Genomic DNA, 21,416 nt, shown 5'->3' on the forward strand with positions numbered 1-21,416 from the left:
GATCTTGACTTTATTTTTATTTCTTGTATTTTTGTTGCTGGTGGACATGTCCATTTCAGTGAGGAAGTTCGGCCAGGTTTTATACGGTTACTGTTGAACTGCCGAGAGCTTCTAACACTGTACACAGTGAAACCTTTCACTCCTGTGAACAGAAACAGCATGGGTGTTAGTGATTTCTATACCCTTCTCCACTGGCTGGAGTGAAAGGTGAGCATCTGGGAAGATAACAAATTAAAGAATAAAGCTCCTGTGAAGCCACAAGCCAAAGTAATTCCCAGCACTGAGTCTTTGTAGTTAACTTGAGTCACCTCTGAGAGAAACTTGGCACTCACAGTGGGTGCACAGATGGCCGCAAAGGTTCCAAGGCAAATATATTAGCAGGAGAAATTGGGTTCTGCAGAATTTAAAGCTAAGGAGGAACTGCCAATGGCTTCCAGGGAAATGAAAGCCCTCTTCTGAAGGTTTTTCGGGTTGCCACTCAACCCTTGATACATTGTCACCCTGTCGTTGTCACTGTTGTGGTAAACAAGTAATTCTCTGCTCAAGGCTTCAAGTATCTGAACAGATGGTGACCTTCGTCTGAAAATTGGTTCACCGAGGCCTCATATACTTTAGACTCATGCGTTAAAATGTAATGGAAATCATCGTACAGGTATAGAACAGACACTTCAAAGAGACATGTAGCAAGGAGTATATTCACCTTGCACAGGTCGGGTATGAAGGGTTAAAAAAAGAAATTTGCTTTTGATTTAATTAATATCCTCTCCAGTCATCAAGAAGAAACAACAGCAAAAATCCTGCTTTGCTATTTCATGAGCAATGCCACAGTGTGCTTAAGAGAGTGCACGAAAGCTTACGTTCTGAATAAAAATTGGTTGGTCTTAAAGGTGCAACTTGATTCCTGCTCTGTCTCAACTTCTGCATTCCTAAAATGGCACCATTAAAAATCTTCCGCTTAGCAGGACCATGCAGGCTCAGAATATCAACTTGTGTGTGTTCACAATGAATTTCCAGTCAGTTTTGCTGTTGTATTTAGACTTGGGTATGTTCCTAATTGTGGAGAGGGCTTAAATCCATGTGTCAGCAAGCTAAGGGATACAAACAAACATAGTAGTCATGTTACTTGCCATGCTAATTGCTTTTCCCCACAGTGAAGCAACACTAGGAAACTAGTGACAGTTTCTAGCTAGAACTTTCCTTCCTTCCTTCCTTCCTTCCTTCCTTCCTTCCTTCCTTCCTTCCTTCCTTCCTTCCTTCCTTCCTTCCTTCCTTCCTTCCTTCCTTCCTTCCTTCCTTCCTTCCTTCCTTCCTTCCTTCCTTCCCTGCTACATTTTCACCATTTAGTATAGACAGTAGAGAACCACAAGGTCTGTAGCACATAAAGCTTATTAAACTGAAGTAACATGCAGTGGACACTGAATTAAACACTAGTCCAACATAGACTTTCCCATCAGGTGAAAATACCTCCCAAGGAACATACATATTTATATACCATAAATCCATTCACTTAAAAAGGTATCATTCAAATCCAGCCTTAGATTTTTTAAAAAGACTGTCACTATTATTAGGAATATTTTAAAATCTGGTACCAATGCCAGGAAACTGGTAATCTACCACCCACAGTTAATAAGCAAAGTAACCAATTTGCAATCTGATCCTGACAACAACCTGACAGCTACCTGACAGCCATGTGAGATCTGATGAATAATGAGTATATCCTTTGGTCCTGATTCATGTGACTGACAAATTAATAGTAGTCATGTTACTTGCCTTTTCCCCAAAAAGACATTTTGCACAGGGTCTCCTCCACCTAATTTCACTTCAAACTCTTCTCCCTTTCCAAACTGGAGAGCCCCAGGGTACAGGTAAACATATGGTGCAGTGTTTCTTTGAATCACTGTTTACAGGACAGATGTGGAATTTCTGGGGAGGGTGTTGAATAGTGTTGTATTCCACAGACAATAATCACATCTTGGGATTTCTTGGATCAGATGATTATTTAAAGACATGCAAGGCTAGATGGAAACACAAGCCTCCAACCACTGAGACGGGTCCCCAGGCCAACATCCAAGAATGCTGTTGTTGACCCCAACTAAAAATTAGCAATAGATTTGGGGAGGGGGCCAATTATATGCCTCTGTGGTGGATTCGGGTTTTGGTTCTTTCCTATGCATGCTGTGAAGCCTTTCTGAATCTTACATTCTTCTCTTGATTTCTTTATTTTGCCCACTAACCTATGAGCCAAGTTCCACTACTAGGTTACGCAGTATCTGCACTGCAGCATAACAACACCCTTGTCACAGAACCAGAATGGTTTCTGCTCACCAATTTTTTTTTCTTGAAATACACTTTTAAATGGGTGCAGAAATCCACAGGCAATATTGCTTTTCTCCAGGAGCGGTTTGATGTGATGGACAAAATGGAAACAATTTCAAAGGCAAAGCAGTTATGGAAGAAATAAGCAGCAATGTGAAGAATCGATACCTGTGTTGGAGTATGTCCCCCACGTGGCAGGTAATTGTAACACAGCAGTCCCTTTTGCTGTGCCTTTCATTAACTATCTTTGTAGAAGACTTTTTAAAAGTTAGGCATCGAGCTAAATCAACCATGTTGTTTTTAAGCAGCCTAGAAAAGAATGTGACAAGAGAAATGTCCCCATCCCAGTTAAAAAAAGAGGGGGCTATTGATTGCACTCAATTAAGAACTGTGGCCAGAGAACACTCGCATGGTTTCCAAAGCCAAACTGAGAAAGGATTACAGCTGACATCGCTTTCGAGCAGTGACTTCATTTGCATGAGAAAGGCCGCAAATTCCAGTTAATTATAATGAGGACACAAAGCCAAGGTATGGATATTTATTCCTGATTGGAAAATTCTGTCTTCTGTCTCTGCCCTCCACCCTCCCAATACTCTTCATAGTAGCAGCGTACCTTTGGCACCGAAGACAAATAGTTTCAGAGGGTGGCCATGTTGTCTGCGGTAGAACAGCTAGATTCAAATTCAGGAGCACTTTAGAAACCAACAAGATTTTCAAGGTTATAAACTTTTGAGAGTCTGATGAAAAGAGCTTTGACTCTCAAAAGCTTATACTCCCAAATCATGGTCCTGGGCACAGCAATCCTGTGTTGCATCTCCATTGCGACGGCCAGCCATGGCATATCTTTGGCATCGCTAGTCGCCTTCCTAATGGGATAGGTACACAGTGGCCGAATGAGAAAAAGGTGCCCCAAGAGAGTTGCTGGGCCCTGCCATAGCAGCATCCATGGTGATCCCACCACAGCATTCTGTTCCAGCATTGTTGTGAGGCTGGGACTGCATGGTAGAAAGGTCAGGCAGGACTAATGGGAGCCATGAGTCCAGGAGGGTGAGCCAAGCATCTGTCACTGGTGGAGGTGGAGGGGGAAGGCCATAGGAAGGCCACTACCAGGGCTGGCCCTACCACTAGGCAAACTAGGTGATTGCCTAGGGTGCTGGCCTTCTTGGGGCACCAAACTGGGTGCGCTCCATGTGACTCAGTGACATTATCTGTGAGGGAGGGGCACCAAAAGTTAGCCTTGCCTAGGGTGCCAGGCAGTCTAGGGCCAGCCCTGGTCATTGCTTCTTTGCTGCACACTCACCCTTAAAGAGACCAGCACCCATCACAAGGCCTGGACACCTGTCAGCAGGGAGGGGGCATCACTCATCAGCCCTGACGGCATCCTCTGGTGGTGCTGTGCACAGTGTACACATGGCCCAAGAGGGTGATAACAGACAAGAATGTGGACATGAGAACACTCTCCTCTCACCGCTGTTTGCAGCAGCCAGCTGGGTGCCCACACCATCGAGTGCATTCCCATGCCAACCTATGTGCCATTCCTGCTGGAGGCACAGCAGGAGGAGTGGCAGGGGGAGGGAGCTGAAGAGACGCTGAGAGGTCCCCAGCAGCCTCTTGATGTGTCCTTTTCTCACACCCGTGTCCCTTGCTACTGCATGAAGCCCTTCCAGGTGCCAAACAGTCACTGTTATAGATGCTGCCAGCCTCTCCATCCATTGCTGACTCCTGAAAAAGGTTTCCTGCCACTTGCAATGGCTTTCCAGCCACTTCCACTCAGTTGTGACCCGCACTGAGGATAGGGTGGGTGGGGTGGGCATAGGCCCCATACCCAAAGAACAGGTAAGAGGTCAGGATCCCCTCCCTCCTCCAGGCCACCAGAAGCCACATCGTGTGGCCCAGAGGTACAAGCCTTGCCTCCTCTGTCCTCCAGAACAAAACAAGAATCAATGGACACTATAGTCAAATATATGTGTGTGACGGAAAGCAAAGGGTTAAGAATAAACTGAAGGCGCACAGGGCTGCGTCAGGTGACCTGAGGGTGGGGGCAGAGTGCTCACAGCTCTCAGGGAGGGAAAAAAGGTAGTTCATGACAAGAAACTGCTGAGGCAGGAGCTCAGTCAGGAGTCTGTCAGAGTTGGAGCCTGACAGAAAGACTGAGAGGGTCAGTTGGGGCCTGAGAAGGGCTGAAAAGATAGCTGATCCTGAGTGGAAGCTGGAGACGGAGACGGGGAAGTCTTCCAGAGACGGCCAGCTTGACCTAACCAGCCGAGAGGGCTGTGTGTGTGTGTGAGTCAGTTAAAGACCTGAACGGTCGCAGACACCAGGAAACTACGCTAAAGACCTAGTGAGGAGGTTGAGGGAGTAGATGTGGGTCAGAGACACCAAGAAGGGCTGAGAGAAGAGTCTTCAGTCGAGGGGTGTGACTAGACACATCTATCCCAAGAGGCCAGACCTTGGCTAGAGTGGGAGAGTGAGTTAAAGGTGGACTGTGTAACTGTGCAAGACTCAAGAAAGTAAAAGTGACTGTAAGCTTGAAACAAAAGATTAAGCCTGTGTAAATATATCCCATATCCCCAGTTCAAGACTGTTAGTAACAATAAATCTGTGGTTTTAAGTTCAAGTTCTCGTGAGCCTATATTGTGTGAGAAAAACTACAAAGCTGCTGTGGTCCCATCCATCTAAACAAGTAAAATACCCCGAAGAGACTGAAATATAGAGATCCAGTGAGGCCGTGAGGCTGGCGCTGCGATAATTGGTTGCCAGCGTCGGGATTTCGAAGAAAAACCCCAAAATAAGTGTCACTAAGACACACAGAAAGTAGAGGGACACTGCAGTGAAGGAATTAAGACAGTTTTGTGAAAAATTCCTGTCAGAAATGGCTCCTCCTAAGAGAACTACCACAGCCACGGGGGATGGGCAGACACAAGAGGAGATTCCTGAGGAGAATCCTACTCATAGCATAGAGGCTATGAAAATACAGTTGGAATTGGCCAGAATAGAAGCAGAAAAACAAATTCAGATGGCCAAAATTCAAGTAGAAAGAGAGGAGAGAGAACACAGAGAAAGGGAAGCGGAAAGAGAGAGAGAGCACAGAGAGAGGGAACATGAAAGAGAAAAAGGAATGGAAATGGCTAGGCTGGAATCAGAGAGAGAACACAGAGAAAGGGAAGCAGAGAGAGAACATGAGGAAAAAATGTACAGGTTGAAACTCCAGGAGATTCAAGGAAGGCCTGAGTCTCAACGTGATACTAGAAATGAGAGGCGCCTCACAGTAGAACAAAAGAAATTCCCCAAGTATCAAAAAGGGGATGATGTAGAAGCTTTTTTGTTTAATTTTGAAAGAACATGTAAAGATTTAAGAGTTGCTGATGAGGACAGAATGATTTATTTGAGACCTCAGATCTGTGGAGAGTTGAGTGAAATCTACTCTGAACTGAGGGATGAGGAGACTTCTGATTATCAATTGTATAAGGAAAGGGTCAGAGTCCGCTTTGGCTTAACAGCAGAGCAAAGCAGGAAAAAATTTAGAGAAATCAGAAGGAAGCCTGGAGAAACATACTCTCAACTAGGTTGTCGGTTAGACAGAGCCCTGAACAGATGGGTTGAAGGGAGTAAAGTTTCCACTTTAGAAGACCTGAAAAACTTAGTGGGCTTGGAACAGTTTTATAACCAAGTCCCCTCTCAGTATAGGTGGGTTCTGAGAGACAAGAAGTTGAAAACAGTAGAAGAAGCAGCTATGATTCTAGATGAGATTGAATCAGATCTAGGGAGATCAATGTGGACTGCTCCAACTAAAAAACCCCGAGTCTGGAACTCTCCAGAGAAGTCTGGGGCGGGTAACAACAACCCTGCAAAGCGGTACAGTCCACCTCCATATAGAAGGACCCAGGCTGCTTGCTTCCAATGTGGAGGAATTGGGCACTATGCCAAATTTTGCCCAGAAAAAGGGAAAAAGACCCCACCAGCTAAGACAGTTAAAATAGTGCAAAGTCAAAAGCAAGAAGTAGAAACAAACCCCTCACTTCCAGAGAACACACCACCAGAAAGACCCAATAGTGTTCTGAAAGTGTGGAAGGTGCAGGAGAGCTTGAGTGAGGAATATACTGAGACTGTGACAGTAAATGACGAGGAAGTCAAGGCTTATAGGGACACAGGGGCGCAGGTTTCCCTAGTACAGCCAGAATTAGTAAAAAGTCATCAGTATTTGCCTGGGAAATCTTACACCATAAAGGGCATTAAAGGACCTACATTTGAAGTGGCCCTAGCAGAAGTTCCTATCAAGTATAGAGAGTTCCAAGGTGATTGGATTGTGGGAGTCCTGAGTGACATAGGAACATCGCTTCTATTGGGCAATGATTTAGCTGATGAGTTAAAGAGACAGCAAGCTAATCCTGTCAACATTGTTACAAGAAGCAGGCCAGAAGAAGCAACTACTGAGGTGTGTGTACAGCAACCAGCAGAAGAAGAGGAAACAATGTTGCAGACCATCCCTGCTGCAGAATTCCTCAGAGAGCAGCAACAAGATGACAGCCTGAAGGAACTATGGCAGAGAACTGGGGTGAGTGACACTGAGATCACAATTGAACACCCATGCCAATTTAAAGTGATAGACCAGAAACTATACCGGGTGGCTTTAAGAAGAAAACATAACATAGTCTGGGAAAGAAAGAAGCAATTAGTCCTGCCAAGAAAGTATAGGATGCAAGTGTTGGATTTGGCTCATGCATCACCCATGGCCTCTCACCTTGGCATCAATAAGACAAGGGACCGAGTGCAAGAACGGTTCTTTTGGCCAAATATGGGCAAGGACATAAGGGCTTTTTGCAAATCGTGTCAGGCCTGCCAAATGGTGGGGAAAGCTCTAGACAAAACTAAGGGTCTATTACAACCAGTCCCTATAGTCACAGAAGCTTTTGGGAAGATAGGAGTAGATATTGTTGGTCCTATCTCCAGAGTGACCAGAAGGGGAAATAAGTACATCCTTACCATCGTAGATTATGCCACCAAGTTTCCAGAAGCGGTTCCACTTAAGGACATTGAGGCAAAGACAGTGGCGGAAGCCCTATTGACTGTGTTTTCAAGATTGGGTTTTCCAAAAGAGATGGTGACTGATTTAGGCACCACATTTATGTCAAATGTGATGCAAGAGTTGTTAAGAGCTTGTGGAATCTGGCATGTGACCACAACAGCATACCACCCACAAGCAAATGGACTCAATGAAAGGTTTAATGGCACCCTGAACCATATGCTAAAGACTTACGCATACAAGCATCCCAACGATTGGGACCAGAGGTTGCAACACCTGCTCTTCGGGTACAGGGAGGTACCCCAAGAAAGTTCCGGGTACAGTCCATTTGAACTGTTGTATGGAAGACAAGCCAGAGGACCCCTTGATGTTCTGAAAGAGGCGTGGTCCGGAAACGAGGACATCCAGGAGACAGATGTCATCTCTTACCTACAAGAACTACAACAGCATCTGCAGGAGGTGAGGACGGCTGCTGCAGACAACATGAGAAGGTCGCAACGACGGCAGAAGCAGTGGTACGACTCCAAGTCCAGAGACAGAGAGTTCAAGCCAGGAGACAGAGTACTGGTTTTGAAGCCCAGGAAGAAGAACAAGTTAGATGTGGCCTGGGAGGGACCTTATACCATCGCCCATAAGGTCTCCAACGTGAACTATGTAGTGAACTTAAGTGAAGATGGGGAACAATGTAAAGTGTTCCATGTGAATATGCTAAAACCTTATTTTGACAGGGGTAATTTGGTTTTAGTTGCAAAGAAGGGAGTCAGGGAGGGAACTGAATTGTCGGGTTGGGGGAAAATATCCCAGGAAGAAACCATTAAGGAGGTTCAGTTCGCCCCTTCTCTTAATGGAGAACAGAGAGCCCAATTACAAACGATATTGGGAGGGTACAAAACAATCTTTTCAGATGTACCAGGGAAGACGAACTTAGTGTGTCATAAGATTGACACAGGGGATTCGAGGCCTGTAGCACTCCAACCATACAGAGTGACTGGCCCGAATGCCAAGTATGTACAGCAGGAGGTAGAAGAGATGTTACAACTGGGTTTAATTGTACCTTCAGAAAGTCCGTGGGCCTCACCTGTAGTCCTAGTACCCAAACCAGACAAAACTATGAGGTTTTGTGTGGACTACAGGAGATTGAATAAAATAACAGTACCGGATGTGTATCCAATGCCTCGCATAGACGAGTTAGTCGAGACAATTGGAGCTGCCAATTTTATTTCCACCTTAGATTTGACAAAAGGTTATTGGCAGGTAGCTATGGATCCAAAAGATCAACAGAAAACAGCGTTTATAACCAAGGAGGGACTCTTTGAGTTTACTGTGTTACCATTCGGGTTAAGGAATGCTCCCTCCACATTCCAAAGAGTAATTGACAAGATGCTAGTGGGACTGAAAGAATTTGCACTTGCCTATATTGATGATATTGCTATTTTCAGTGCTACATGGAAGGAACACTTGCAGCATGTGGCCATTGTATTACAGCGAGTGAAAGATGCGGGTCTCACCATCAAGGCATCTAAGTGTCAACTAGCCATGGCCGAGGTTAAGTATTTAGGGCATGTGCTAGGAGGAGGTAAGATCAAAGCCGATTGGGAAAAGGTGCAAGCCATACATGAGTGGCCTAGACCCCAAACCAAGAAACAAATACGAGCGTTTTTAGGTGTAGTAGGATACTACAGGAGGTTCATACCTGAGTTTAGCACGATAGCAGCACCGCTATGTGAGTGCACCAAGAAGAAGAACCCTGATCCAGTAATCTGGAATTCAGAGTGTGAACAAGCGTATGAACATCTAAAAGTGGTTCTGACCACGGAACCAGTGTTGAAAACTCCAGAGTTTTCAAAGGAGTTTACTCTCTTCACTGATGCATCTAATGTGGGGGTAGGTGCAACTTTGAGTCAGCAAGGAGAGGAAGGACTGTATCATCCAGTTCTGTATCTGAGTAGGAAGTTATTGGACCGAGAGCAACACCTCTCAGTAATTGAAAAAGAGTGTTTAGCGATTGTGTGGGCAATAGGTAAATTGAAACCATACCTATGGGGAAGGAAGTTTACACTGTGTACAGATCATTCTCCCCTGAAATGGTTGAACCAAGTTAAAGATACGAACAGCAAACTGGTAAGATGGAGTTTACAGCTCCAAGATTACAACTTCGACATCCAGCATATACCGGGGAAGCAAAATGTGATAGCAGATGCGCTATCAAGAAGAATGTGAATTTTAAAAGTCTGTTTGTATGGTAATGTTATAGATATAAGACTATATACCTGATGAAGAATGTATATAATTTTGAAGTAGGTGTTATAGCAAAAGTGTTATAACAAAGTTAGTGTAACCCAAGCAAGTGTGCCCATGTCCCATTGCTCAGCAAAAGGCTGAGACCTTTCGCCTTGCGCAATGTCTCAAAAAGGGGAGGGGCATGTGACGGAAAGCAAAGGGTTAAGAATAAACTGAAGGCGCACAGGGCTGCGTCAGGTGACCTGAGGGTGGGGGCAGAGTGCTCACAGCTCTCAGGGAGGGAAAAAAGGTAGTTCATGACAAGAAACTGCTGAGGCAGGAGCTCAGTCAGGAGTCTGTCAGAGTTGGAGCCTGACAGAAAGACTGAGAGGGTCAGTTGGGGCCTGAGAAGGGCTGAAAAGATAGCTGATCCTGAGTGGAAGCTGGAGACGGAGACGGGGAAGTCTTCCAGAGACTGCCAGCTTGACCTAACCAGCCGAGAGGGCTGTGTGTGTGTGTGAGTCAGTTAAAGACCTGAACGGTCGCAGACACCAGGAAACTACGCTAAAGACCTAGTGAGGAGGTTGAGGGAGTGGATGTGGGTCGGAGACACCAAGAAGGGCTGAGAGAAGAGTCTTCAGTCGAGGGGTGTGACTAGACACATCTATCCCAAGAGGCCAGACCTTGGCTAGAGTGGGAGAGTGAGTTAAAGGTGGACTGTGTAACTGTGCAAGACTCAAGAAAGTAAAAGTGACTGTAAGCTTGAAACAAAAGATTAAGCCTGTGTAAATATATCCCATATCCCCAGTTCAAGACTGTTAGTAACAATAAATCTGTGGTTTTAAGTTCAAGTTCTCGTGAGCCTATATTGTGTGAGAAAAACTACAAAGCTGCTGTGGTCCCATCCATCTAAACAAGTAAAATACCCCGAAGAGACTGAAATATAGAGATCCAGTGAGGCTGGCGCTGCGATAATGTGAAAAATTCTTAAAGTGATATACAAAAGACAAACAATGATTCAAGTAGTAAATTAACAGTAAATATAGTTGTTCCCCGGGCTTTTTTTGTAGCAGGAACTCCTTTGCATATTAGGCTACACCCCTCTGATGTAGCCAATCCTCCAGGATCTTACAGTAGGCCCTGTAAGAAGAGCCCTTTAAGCTCTTGGAGGATTGGCTACATCAGAGGGATGTAGCCTAATATGCAAAGGAGTTCCTGCTACAAAAAAAGCCCTGTCCCAAGTTCATTTCCAGCAGTAATCTATCAAGTGTCCTTATCAGAGTATATCAAAAGTCTGTCAGTTTCACTAACAGATGAGAAATTACTCCAAATAGACTCTCCTTCAGACAGGTGCAGGGTCAATTAGATCCAAACCCAATGATCTTTTTGATATTATTTTTCTTTTTTCAAGAGCCTGGAGTCCTTACCATGTATTCGAAGATAAATATAGCAAATTCAGAGCAAAGCCTTCAATAGTAATTGGTACAATGCAAAAACTTCCAGAATAGGGAGCAAGTAGATCTGAAGGAACACAGAACATACAGTATGTATGTAGTGAAATATCCAAAAGAAAGTTTTTAAATCTTGATGATTATCTTGTTCCTTCTCCACCGACAATCTGATATCTTTGTTCCTCTCTTCCTTAAAATAAAAAATGGCGCCCGTGGCCTTGCTAGTTTCTTTTAGACTAATGTTTGTTTGCTGTTCTTTCTCTCTGCAAGATTCTCATAAATTTCCATTCATCATATTGGAACTATTCATAAAAAGAAGATATTTAGTCTATAACTTACATGGAAATGAATAGAACTTGGAGAAACTGAAACACAATATGTACAAAATGTCTGGCCATGTCCCATTTTGGCCTTCTTCCATTCCCAGCATACCTTTTAGTCAGAAAATAATTAACCTGACACTAAGATTTAAACATTTCACCCTCTGCATCTGTAAGATTTCCCACATTTATTTGTTTCTGCAGAGCTGTATGTCCAGCAGGCGCCTCCAAACCATATGGCAACCAACACACTTCTGCCAATCTCAACGGGTTTCTTCAAAGTTTTAATAATGAAATGGTTCTTCTTCTTCTTGGCTGTTTAACTCAGATGCTTTCATTTGAGTGCCTGAGGAAAGAGGTTGGCTCCTGCCATCTGCTCTCAACCAGCCATCATTTTCCACCAGGGAGATAGCTAAGAAAATGTATTCATAGTAACAGAGCAAGATTGGTCTCTATGACGTTTCTCAGAGAATACCTCATGAGCAGGGGTGACCAAACTGCAGCTCAGGAGACACATTTGGCTCTTTCACACATATTATTTGTGTGGCACTGGAAGCCCCCACCATCCCATCGGCCAGCTTTGCGAAATCATTTCTTTCTTTAAATCACTTCTCAAAGCCAAACCAGCTGGTGGCTTGGAGAATGCATTTTAAAATTAAAGTTGTTTTCTTTCCACCTCTCCCTCCCTCTCCCCATCTATCTGCCTTCCTTCCTGACTGCCTGCTTGCCTTCCTTGTCTTGCACCTCTCAAACATCTGACATTCATGTCTTGCAGCTCTCAAACATCTGACATTTATTCTGTTGGCTCTTACGTTAAGCAAGTTTGGCCACCCCTGTTCATGATAATCCATAAGGGTGCCTAGAACAGGCAGACCTGCACTTTTGGGGGAAGGAGGGATAGTTCTTGAAAAACTTGTGTTTTCATGCCATGGCACAAGCTCATTGTGGGAGGACAAATGAGGCCCAAAGCTCTGGTGATAAAATTCAATGAAAACATCAACATTGACTGGTGTCACAACAAGGTGAAAAACTGTAATTTTATATTATAGCTGTGTGGGCAAAGCCATAAAATGCCCCTGTTTATGCTCCACAGGGAATTTTTATGACAAATGTGCCCAAGTTTTACAACCACATTTTTAAAAAAATGTGCACAGCAAAACCCCATCATCCAGACATTACCTATTCAAATGATTTTCTTGCTGCGATTTAATGTGTGCATCCCATATTTATCTGAAATAAAGAAGCCAACTTCCTTCTCACACAGTCACATTTCCTGATGCACACAAACACATACACATATACTGTATACACTGTCATTTTGACCAAAAAAAGAAAATCTGTCTCATTTCAATTCCCACATGGTCCCAATTTCCACTTAAGATTGCCATTCAGTATATTACTTCAGGAAAGTAGGGCTGGGCTACAAAAAGCCAGTAAAATTTGGATTCAGTCATCATCTGCCAAGTCTTGCCCTGTCTTCACCAGGAGATTTGTACACCACTTATAAAACTTTTCAACAGGAAATTTCAGCATGCAATGCCAATGTTGGGAAAAAAGAGGAAAAGTTGTAAACATATTGACCCATACAAAATCCAGAACAAAACCAAAATCTATGTCATACCTATTATTAGTGGTGGAAAATGCTATCAAGTTGCAGCCAACTTATGGTGACCTCTTAGGGTTTTCAAGGCAAGAGAAGAACAAAAATGGCTTACTATTGCCTCTCTCTGAGCTGCAATTCCAGACTTTCTTGGTGGTCTCCCATATAAGTACTAACCTGGGCCTACCCTGCTTAGTTTTCCAAATCTGGCACAATCAGACTAGCCTGGGCCACCCAGGACAAGGCAACACCTTTTACTAGGCCCAACCAAAATGACACCAAATGTTATGTAAGCTTTAGCACTCATCAGAACTGTTCATCAGGCCAGATGTTACAAAGTAAAAAGGGTTTTTTAAAGGAGCGGTAAGGAAGCAGGCCCTTTCAGGTAGTGTTGTCAGGTCCTATTCAAGAAATATCTGGAGACTTTGGGGGTGGAGCCGGGAGCAAGGGCATGACAAGCATGAATGAACTTCGAAGGGAGTTCTGGCCATCACACTTAAAAAGGGACCGTGCTCCTTTTAAATGCCTTCCCTACATTGGAAATAAAGGAGGATGGAGGAAGCTTTTTGGGGGGTTCAAAGAATTGGACTCCATGGTCCAATCTTTGAAATTCAGCAGTTGTGCAGGGCCAGTAAAACGGAGATGTTCTGCCAGGCCTATGGCTGAAGGTAGCGATGACATAAGAACATAAGAGAAGTCATGTTGGATTAGGCCAATGGCCCATCCAGTCCAACACTCTGTCACACAGTGGCCAAAAAACCAGGTGCCATCAGGTGGTCCACTAGTGATGATCTCTAACTAATAATAATAATAATAAACTTTTATTTATACCCCGCCCTCCCCGCCTAGGCAGGCTCAGGGCGGCTAAAAGGACATGGTAAACCATGATACAGATAAATAACAGATAATATAATTAATAATTTAGACAATAAAACCAATAAAACAGTATGACATTATGACATTAAAATACAATCGAATGGCATATAAGATGGCTCGGTATTACTGATCTTATCAGGAGTTCTGTCTTAAAAAGCTAGCTGGAAGAGGGCAGTTTTGCAGGCCCTACGGAACTGGTTAAGATCCCGTAGGGCCCGCACCTCTTCCGGCAATTGATTCCACCATTGGGGGGGCCTTTGTAGAGAACGCCTGTTCTCTGGTAGCTTTTCATCTAGTTTCTTTTGGCCCAGGGATTTCAAGAAGATTTTTTGAGCTTGATCGCAGTGCCCTCTGGGGAACATATGGAGAGAGGCGGTCCCTAAGGTAGGCAGGTCCTCGACCATATAGGGCTTTAAAGGTAATGACCAGCACCTTGTAATGAACCCGGTAAACAATTGGCAGCCAGTGCAGTTCCCGCAGCCCAGACTGCACATGTTCCCACCGAGGCAGTCCCAGTAGCAGCCTGGCTGCTGCATTTTGCACTAGCTGCAGTTTCCGGGTTCGGTACAGGGGCACCCCACTAGATTGACTTCGTCCTTTTCCCTTTTCCTTATACCTTCTTTCAGGAAACGAGTCACTATTGTGTTCTCTTAAATGCCATCTTATTCGACTGTTGTAAATTTTAGAGTTGTTTTAGATAGTTATTAAAGGTTTTAAACTAATTTATTGCTGTTACCCTCCTTGAATATACTTGCCAGACCCTTCGGTGCAGGCAGAGATCTCTTGGTTGCAAGCACTCCTCTCTCCCTCCCAAACCACCCCTTTTTTACTGGCAGGAACCTGGATACCACTGCAATGTGCCTATGAAAACCAGAAGTGATGTAGGCATATTGTGGATGTTGGGAGGGGTGAAGCTCTGGCTTTTTGGGCAAAACTCTATTATTTGAAGTGAAATCTACCGTAGACTTTTGCCAAAAAAACAGAGTGTTGCCCCCTGACATCGCTATGTTACTTCCAGTTTATGTAGGCATGTCGTGACCAATGTTCCCTCTAAGCCATGGAGTCTTGTGAGCAAAAATTCTACTTCGTGAGTTACTGGCATTAAAGTTGTGAGCTACTGCATGAATTAGTTTGCTCTGGGGCTATTTTTCCTGAGCTAAGACAAAAATGGATGAGCCAGAGGCCAAAAATCTGTGATCTAGCTCACACTAACTCAGCTTAGAGGGAACACTGGTTGTGACACTCCTCCCCGCTCCTGGAGAGCCCTTCCCCTCTCCCACCAGCATGTGGATTGGACCTGGCAACCCTAATCTGGAGCCCTGCTGTGCAGGGGAGGGTGGGTTATAAATCCCATAAATAAATAACAGAATCTAAAACAGAAAATATTTGTCCTGTCTGGGGGGGAGTGAATGGAATGGGAAAAAACCCTGAAATTATTTGCATGATACTATACCATTACAACACAGCTGTAGTCATTTCTATCTCTTCAGGAGGTGGTAAAAATTACATTCTTTGGAATTATCACAATAAGCATTTTAATACAACACACACACCCCAACCCTCTGTGTGCTGCATTATATTTTGCCTTGGCATGCTGGTTAGCTATGCCCCCCGTTTCTGGAGATAAAAATACGTGAAACAGTACACAGAAGGAAAAGAGGCACTAGTGTTCACTGGTATCTTGTATCTGAGAAGGTAAGAGGTCTGGGCCTCCTACAAATGATGAGAAGTCCCAGCTAACCTTTTCCCGTATTGGCATCATTTCCCTTGGGACTGGCAAGAAGTCTATCACAATTAGAGCTTTCATCCAGTGCAGTAGATTTCACACAGGCTGGCAAAGGTTCGTCTTTGGCAATTAATTCCATGTTTTATTCATCCCAGAATTCTTTAAAGCTGCAAATCAAAATGCCACCCTGTGCATTGCTAACTACTTTAGGAAGCACCAGGATTGCAAATAAAGGTGCTTTTTGCATACCAATCAGGTCAGCTCTTTTCAGAGGAGATGAATTTAGCTCTCTGTACTTATCTTGCTTAATTGTATTTGCAGCAGTGCAGGCAAAAGCATCCTCTACCTCCAATTTACATTATGCAAAACAATTCATCCCTTCCCGTTTGCAGACCCAAAAGTGAGCCATACGCTGCCTCCAGAGACTAGAAAAGACATTGTTTGAACTGCCAATCCATATAAATTAGATTTGGGGGGGCAGGAAAAAAGAGCTTAGATACCATAAACCACCAGAGAATAATCACCTCAGAGCCATGTGTGCACTGTAAATCCACTACTTAAAGGAGAAATGTGACAGCTGACCAAGCACATGTTGCTTAATTTATGTCCACACAATAATTATAAAAACGAAGGGACAATGGATTTCTCCTCCCTGCAAGCTGGGTTTAATTCACAAAATAAGGCACTATTCAGAATGATAGCAGCATTCTCCCTGGCACACTATTACCCAAGTGTCTCTTTAAATATATGGTCAAAGTTAGCAGGCTTTCATTGTTCCAACTGCAGGCATAGGGGGGATTGAGCATAATCAATGAAATGTGTGTCTGCAGAAGGTACACTGGCTGTTGTAGTACTGTAGTCTATACAAAAGAAAAGTATTTCCATAAACTGTTGGATATCATGCTATTGTGCTATAGCAATGATTCTCAGCTGGATTGTCTTGTCCACATTGGAAAATCCAGTTGTGAATGATTGTTGTAGCACAACAGGAGCGGAACTTCCAAAGATTTGTGGATGTTGCCAAAAAATCTGAAATCTTGCAAGTTTCCATTAGTACTACTGTGCTCTTATTGTATCTTACTGGCCTTTTTTCACTAGAATTTATTTCGGTTTGATTTAAAAGATATTTATTCTGCCTTTCAGCATTCTGGCCACAGCATTCTGTATCAACTGTAGCTTCCAAACACTCTTAAAGGTACAGCATATTGCAGCAGTTCAATCTAATGTTAGCAGGCATGTATCACTGTAGAAAGATCTTTTTTTTTTCCCCAGGAAAGCTGCAGCCTAAGCTGATGAAAGGAACCTCTGGCCACCACTGATACCTGCAGAAGGCCCAGGTCCAGCATCACCCCCCAAGCTACAAACCTGCCTCTTTAGAGGGAGTGCAGCCCCATACAAAACAGAAGGTACATAAAATCCTAGGCTGATCCTCCCACCTACCAGCAGCTGCTTGATTTTGTCACTATTTAGTTTCAAGTTATCCATCCCAAAAGGATCCTCCAGGCACCAGTTAATAGTTTCCACAGCCTCCTTGGGATCTGCTGAATGTCTAAGCACTATTGTAGTACCAGCACTATTGCACAACTGAATGTCTCATTTCAGCACTTGTCACAGATTGAGGTATTACTCACCATGACATCCATGGGGTTTCCCTAAAATGTCTTTCCCCACACACATGAAGTAAGTCATATTCCTTATTAGCTGTTCTGTTATGATCAATTGTGAGATAATCCAGAAGTGAAGGGGCTTTTCATTTATGTTATTGTCACGGTCAACCATCATCAGGTAAGGTTTAGACTCTGAGGAATTCAGAATCTCTAGAAGGGTAGGGAGCCCTATTAATTTGGTCCACCCTTGGAGGCCGATAGATCGGAATGAATTCCTGACAGCTCTCAAGGAGTTTCTAGTGGACTTGGGTAGTGCTCCTGTGGGAGCCTTAGTCAGTCTATAGATTGCGGAGATGACTCAGGCAGATGTGGTTACTCCCAGGTAGAAACATTCAGACCGATTTCCCACTCGCCTTACAATGCTCTCTTGCGCCTCTTCTCAGCGGGGCTTCCGTCTGATTTCACGCTATCTGCCCTGGGGCTGCAACTAGCTTTGGCTTTTTTACGCAGCAAACAGAAACCTCAAAAACCAGTTTCTGTTTGCAGTGCGAAAAAGCTGAAGCTAGTTGCAACCCCAGGACAGATAGTGTGAAATCAGACAGAAGCCCCTTTGAGAAGAGGAGCGTGAGAGCGGCGTAAGGTGAGTGGGAAATAGGTCTCAGTCTTCTGGAACACTGAGGAGCTGAAACAAGTTGGGTAATGTCCTGAGTTTAAACAAATCTGGCCAAATACAAAGTAAGAGCTCATTACTGTTGTCTACTCATTGGCGGGGATGACAGTGAAATGTTCACATTCTTTGCTGCCATCTCTTGATCTGAGTGACCCCTGGTGATCTGAACTAGACTTATTTGAACAAAGCAGGAGTCAAGTTTCACCTTTAAGACAACCAAGTTTTAAAGGTACAACTTGACTCCTGCTTTGTTCAACTACTTCAGACCAACACGGCTGCCCACTTGGATCTATAGACTTATCTGAGATCTCTGTAAGTCATTTTGCTGCCTTAGACTCCACAGGTGACAATTTGAGCTCAGGAGGCTTCTAGAGCTGAGCCAGGTCAAGATTGATCAGAAAAATTTCATTCATGGAGAAGCTGAGAACTTTTTGCTCAGCCCTTGCTGTTGGTTCCTAACCAAATGTGATGGGGCTTAAGAACATAAGAGAAGCCATGTTAGATAAGGCCAATGGCCCATCCAGTCCAACACTCTGTGTCACACAGTGGCAAAATTTTATATATATACACACACACACTGTGGCTAATAGCTACTGATGAACCTCTGCTCCATATTTTTATCTAAACCCCTTTTGAAGGTGTCTATGCTTGTGGCCGCCACCACTTTCTGTGGCAGTGAATTCCACATGTTAATCACCCTTTGGGTGAAGAAGTACTTCCTTTTATCCGTTTTAACCTGTCTGCTCAGCAATTTCATCGAATGCCCACGAGTTCTTGTATTGTGAGAAAGGGAGAAAAGTACTTCTTTCTCTACTTTCTCCATACCATGTATTATCTTGTAAACCTCTATCATGTCACCCCTCAGTCGACGTTTCTCCAAGCTAAAGAGTCCCAAGCGTTTCAACCTTTCTTCATAGGGAAAGTGCTCCAGCCCTTTAATCATTCTAGTTGCCCTTTTCTGGACTTTCTCCAATGCTATAATATCCTTCTTGAGGTACGGCGACCAGAACTGCACACAGTACTCCAAATGAGACCGCACCATCGATTTATACAGGGACATTATGATACTGGCTGATTTGTTTTCAATTCCCTTCCTAATAATTCCCAGCATGGCATTGGCCTTTTTTATTGCAAACGCACACTGTCTTGACATTTTCAGTGAATTACCTACCACGACCCCAAGGTCTCTCTCTTGGTCAGTCTCTGCCAGTTCACAACCCATCAACTTGTATTTGTAGCTGGGATTCTTGGCCCCAATGTGCATTACTTTGCACTTGGCCACATTGAACCGCATCTGCCACATTGACGCCCATTCACCCAGCCTCAACAGATCCCTTTGGAGTTCCTCACAATCCTCTCTGGTTCTCACCACCCTGAACAATTTAGTGTCATCCGCAAACTTGGCCACTTTACTGCTCACTCCCAACTCTAAATCATTTATGAACAAGTTAAAGAGCATGGGACCCAGTACCGAGCCCTGCGGCGCCCCACTGCTTACCGTCCGCCACTGCGAAGACTGCCCATTTATACTCACTCTCTGCTTCCTATTACTCAGCCAGGCTTCAGACAGACGGATACACAGGAGGTAGTTAATGCCTTCTTGAGAATGCAAATAGTTTCAACAGGCTCAAAAACAGACATTCAACCTGTCAAGATCTTTAACAAACTTCTTGCCTTGAATCATGAAAGAAAGGCAGACTACAAATATATTAATAAACAAATAAACAAGATGTAATGTGTGAAACGTTCCTTAGAAACAATTCTCTGTCAAACTGTTTTTCAGTATTTCCCCCTCTGTGTTCATGAAACAGTCATGCTAAGATTTTCATGATTTTTCAGGAAAGCTAATGGTTTTTTCCTCCAGATTTGACTTCTCAATTCTCTGTGTGCTCTACTATATAACTTCAGCCTTGTAAGCTTTCAAGAGTTCCTGTCTGCCTTATCATCAGAGAATCTGAACATTTCCCAGGAATAAATAGATGCTGTCTCTGAACTTTTTCAGAGTACTTTTTATTAGAATTCTGTCCCTTGCTGTGGCTGGCTGTGGCAAGCTGGCCCATGGGACCTGAATGGCAGCAGGATGCTTCCTGAACACTGGTCAGAAGAAAAAATGGCCAGGTTGGAAGTGATGTCCTGCAGCCACTAGTACAGTGAGACTCAGCTGGTCAACAGGAGGATTTAAAGTCCAGCAGTTGGAGAAATAGGGGGCGTGAGCAACAGTAGAGAGTCAGGCCAAGGAGGCTAACAGGCTCTTGAAGCTATGGAAAATGCTGGGACGAGGAACAGCAACAGAGGCAATTCAAGGAGCAGGGTTAGGCCAGTGGTAGGAATGGGAGGCTGGGAGATGCAGGCAGAGCCAATTCTGGGCTGAGCCAGGGCAGGCAGGAATCAAGCCCCATCCCCAAAGAACCAGGGAAGAACTAACTGAAGAGAGTCAAAAGACAAAAGGAAGGGGACTAGGGAAGAGACCTCTCACTTTGTGAAGGCACAGAGGTGTAGGAGTGGATATGGGGCTACAAACTGTTTAGGTACATAGATGTAATGCAGGTGACTAGGGAAGAACCTAAGAGGGCAGCCCTTATGCACAAATTTAAAGGGTCCCTGATCTGAGGCCACAGCAAGGAATCACATTTGGTTTTTTAAATAAGTTTAGGCCCCCCCACGAGATAATGAAATTGAAGGGAGAATCAGTGATTTAGCTCAAATCTAAGATGACTCACATTTTTGGATTCTGACAATTGTAAAGTATATGCCTGATTTTAAAATAAACACACACACACACACATCCTTGAAGGCTTATTTCAGAATTGTTGTTTTGGGTAAATTTTATTTATTCTGTCTCATCAATGGTTCCAGTGCAATTGCATGGACTTTTCTACTCAAGATATCATTCAGAATGGCTGAACTGAGTGGATTAGAATTAGTAGTAGCAAATATTCTCCTGCAAAGCAAAAATGGGCCTAGTACTTCCAATGTGAAATTAATGTATTTAATCACCTCTGGCATTTGCAGAAAGAAAGACCATTGAGCAAGAAATTTATCATGCAGCTCATTTGGTTTAGAATCCAAGGGAAACATTATGAACATTGGGCCGTTTACCTACGATAAGCTAATTAATGCAAATGCTACACATATATTCTATCCCATCTCTGTCACTTTAGCTTGTTTGTTTTATGGGATTGAAATCCTGCTTAATATGCATTAGCCTTGACAGAGGTAGTAGGAGAAAACGGAGGCACTACCTGTTCCAAATCAACTTTGTAATGCCTGCTCTGGCGCCTCTTATTTACAGCCAATTTTGAGCTACTCATTAGTTATGCTGCATTGAGCCCAAAATGTCATCTCAGGAAAATGCAAACACTCTGCAGTCTACAGAGGAAATTGTTCTGTATCATGGAATAATTTTTTTTCTTTACAAGAAGCGTTTAGGAAATCCTTATCAGAGGCAAAAGCAGTCAGATTTGGATGGGGAAGCAATAATCATTTGTACATCAGTGTTGTGAATAAGTGCCATCAAGCTTAGAGAACAACATTTTTCTAGCTGGCCAACGAGGTATAATTAGAGATCTGGCTCATGGGATTATGGGGATAAAAATATGGAAATGGC

The sequence above is a fragment of the Heteronotia binoei genome, chromosome 2 (assembly GCF_032191835.1).
Source record: "Heteronotia binoei isolate CCM8104 ecotype False Entrance Well chromosome 2, APGP_CSIRO_Hbin_v1, whole genome shotgun sequence".
Taxonomy (NCBI): domain Eukaryota; kingdom Metazoa; phylum Chordata; class Lepidosauria; order Squamata; family Gekkonidae; genus Heteronotia; species Heteronotia binoei.